Consider the following 4,027-nt stretch of genomic DNA (forward strand, 5'->3'; position numbering starts at 1 on the left):
ATGCTGAAACAAAACAGATTTTCACCCCTATCTGATGGGAAATTTGTGTTGATAAAATTGCCTTTTCTTTTGCCAGATTGCAAGGGTTATTGCAGTTACAGAAAGCTGCTCCTCTGCTTTTGAATGGCTTTTGTGGCTTACATTTTTTTTTTCAAACAGGAAAAACTGTTACTGCTCACTATAAGCAGGAATACAAGTGTGCTGTCTGATCATACATTGAGAGAGAGAGAGAAATGCTAACGGAGCTGAATATGGAAAATTTTTAGTTTTTTGGAGTTCCTGTCTGATGTTCAAAGAAAGAAAAAGCCTCCAGTTTATGGTGGTAGAAGTTGTGTGTAACTGGTCTCACACAGCCACTTGTCAGAGCCTGGAGTTAAGAATATCTGCTGCAATTAATGCACAGCTTCTGAAATCGTGATTTTTAAGTGCCAGCTATTTCACAAGGACAGGTACTATTTAGCTAAAGAATCTCAGAATCAGGCTCAAGTAAAGTACTTATCTTCCTAAATAATGTTGTCTTAGCTAGACGATGCCAAAGAGGACAGATGACCCGCTGCCACTGAATTTCAAATCCAGCAGTGAATTTTGAAGGCATTGGCCTGTTTTTACTGATACAGGTAGGAGGGACAGAATCACAGATGTAGGCAGAGAACAGATAAGAGCAGCTTTCTGAATTCCCTCATTCTCAGTCTAGCACAAATGAGAACTTGGGGGTTTTAGAAGTGACATGAGAATTGCAAAAGCTGCCTGTGTGTCAGACTTAATGCACCTTTTCAAGGATCATTGTACAAAGATTGGTCTTGTGCTGACTTTATCACTGCCTTGCTTTCATTGAAACTGGCCAGTGAAAATAGCAGTTTTTCATGACCTTTATGGTGGTCTTCAAACAACCCTTACACTATATCTACCAGTGTTCTCCCTCTGAGTTCTTCTTCCCTTTCTGAAGAGACCTGGGCAACAAAATGAGGTGTTACACTGTAAGTGGACAATGAATGAAGCACAGGTCTGAAGCTAAATGAGCTTTTCTAGCTAAGTTGTATGGCTGAGACAGTATTAATAATGAAGTCCATTTGTCCCAAATGGTTGATCTTGGTCTTCCTACTTACTTTAGGCTTGACATCAGCATAACAATGCTGACTGCAGTAAACTGTACTAGATACATATTAGGGTAAAATGAGAAATGGCTCTTTGAAAATTTTAACCCCCTTTTAAAGTTTAAACAGAGCCATTTTAAATCAACAGAACCAGACCTTGATACTGCACTTAACTGTGTTAGATGTGTTCATCAGTTTGGATGGGTCTCCGTTATTTTCTCATTCAATTTGGCCTTTTTTTTTTTACCCACATGAAGGATGGGTGCCCTTCCTCTGCATGTTCAGCTCTGTTACATTAAATAATTCCAGTGTAAGGCTGGACTGGGGAGAACTTCCCGAGAGAGAACAGAAAGTCTTGGTGTACTCCAGTGGGAAATAAGCCATGACTTTGCAAATGACTGAAAAAACATTTATTAACAGAACCTCTGGGCAGACTAATGATTTTCTTCCAAGTGTCTAATTAGTTAATAGTAAGACATTCAAAGATCAAAGTACAGCCAATATCACTGATCATGTATATGCATGCTTCTTCTAAAAAACAGCCACAGTGCTTACTAGCAATGTCACTCTTATCTTTTCTCTGGTAGAATTACTGATCTCCTATGCTTATCTGTAGTTGGTATTTTCCGTGTTAACTTATGCCATCACAGCTCAGCATACTTTCTGCAAGGTTGTCTTAAAATGCTAAATTGTTTATTTGGTCTTCCCCAAAGTGTTGATAAAAATAGATTGCATTTAAAGAAAAAAAACAGAAACAAGGCTTGTGTAAGTGCACATCAGTGCCGCTTCCATATGTTGTTTCCACATGCAGTAAACCCAATGGGAAATACTGCAACTAAAAATAGACGAAAGGAATTGACTGTGCTGAGCTTTGCCGAACTCAATTACACTGATCGATAGCTCACTGATGCCTTGGGTTTGAGAGAAAAGCTGTACCAGCCAGCCACAGAGTCTGGGAGCAGTCCTAAAAGCGATGACTGCACAAAGGAAGAAGCAGCCATCTTACCCTGGTACTAATGACTTCGTTGGTGTTTGGGGAACACCAGCTACACCTCGGTTTCCATCCTCACCCTTCCTTCTATGTCACAACTGTTGTATCTCTTTTCTCTCTGCTTCCCCAAATAAGTGTTAAGTCACTCGATTCGCATCTCTTTTATCAGCAAACTTATTTTTGAGCAGTGACTTCTCACGTTTGAATTGACTGCAAAATTCTTGGTAGACCAAATTAGAAATTGCACTGGAAGTTCAATACAACCTCTCTGGAGCTCTGCATCTTATGCAGGGCTTCACATCAGTGGACAGCAATGTAAGACTAGATAAAAATTTAGGTCACTTTTACCTGCAGTGTTTTTTACATTATTTATGCTGATGTGCAACCTGTCACATAAGTTAGTGGATTAAAAAGGTACTGTATATAAAAGGGGTACTACGTAGGAGTTGCAGAATTAGCAGTAGGGGATTTTTGGAGAGTTGTGTACTGGCTTTGTCCGAGTTCCCTGAAGCTGCTTTGTGTAGTTATTTAAAGCCCCCTTTGATAGAACGTGGTAAGCAGGTAGTTTTATTAACTAACAATTAATCCGAAGACAAGGGGTGGATCAAATCAGAAATAAGAAAAGGAACACAAAGAACTGACACTAGCAGTGATGTGTCGGTGTCTGTGCAGCCATGCAAGAGGAAAAGCGAGGAAGGTCGTGCACCGTTCTGTGCAACTCCTGACACAGCAAACACCTTATCTGAAGGAGAAGGGAAGAAAACTTGAGCCAGCGTTCTCACCTAGGGATCATCTTTAACACATGCCAAGTTAAATGTAAAATAGAGGAAATCACTTGTTCACACAAATTACATTACTTAATTATAGACAAAAAATGCTGTGTCTTCAAACATGTTGCAGAAGCTGTTGGTTTGATTCTTTTTATTTTTCCTTCTTGGTTTTACAGACAGGAAAATGAGACATAGGGTGATGAAGCAACTTGTCTAACATCACCCGGGAGGTCAGGTAGCATGAAGTATGTTTTTATGGCTGATGGCAAAGCATTAAAATTGATCAATTGGGTGCTGTGTGGCAAGTGTTTTTATAGTGTTGGAAAATTGCTGTTTGAGGAAGTGAAATCAGAAAACTGCTGTCTGCAAAATGGCATTTAGATGAAAATGTAGAGCCTGACTATAACCTGTGAGACTCGCTGCTATTCTTCAGTTGTTGGCTACTTACTCTCATTTTCTATGGGGCATTGTTTTGCTGATTCTTGAGGCTTGTTCTTCCTTCTGTGTTCCACATTTCTGGTTCACAGCTAAGAGCAGGAAAGCAACAGACTGACCACCTGCTTAGCAGGCAGCGAACAGAAATAACTGAATGAAGTGTGTCATTCCCATCACCCTTGACAAGGATATTTCTGTTAGCGCTCTAAAGGGCTTTTCTTTAACCCTGTCCATTAAAGCTGACAGGATGGGTGGCGATACTGACTCTCTCTTAAGCGCTCTGCTCTTCATAGCAGTTGTTTCTTCATTCTCTGAACGTGTTCGGTTTGGCCTGTTGGGCGCTCTCTGCGCATGGGCCAGCTTCCACCCGTGGGCATGAAGGGCAAGTGCTGTCATGTCTGGGCCATGGCATTTTGGCCTAAGGAGTCATCCCAGTGATGGAAAAAAAGCCAAACCAACAGTTTTAGTTCCTGAAACAAGATTGGTCTGCAAGACAGCCAACGTATTTGCTCCAGTAAGGCTTTCTGTTCTGGAAAGCTCAGGATTAGATTTCTCCTTCAATTTTTAATCATGTTTATTTATTACTAATGACTTCATTGCCCTCCATCGGTTAGAGCATACGTTAATGTAATACTTGCATAATACAACATGATGATTACAAGAGAGAACAAAAGGCCTGTTTGCCTACACATGTGTACGTTAGGAAATAAAACTCGGCATTCGACAAGTAGAACTTC

Source organism: Mesitornis unicolor, unplaced genomic scaffold, assembly GCF_000695765.1.
Source record: "Mesitornis unicolor isolate BGI_N332 unplaced genomic scaffold, ASM69576v1 scaffold19960, whole genome shotgun sequence".
NCBI lineage: Eukaryota > Metazoa > Chordata > Aves > Mesitornithiformes > Mesitornithidae > Mesitornis > Mesitornis unicolor.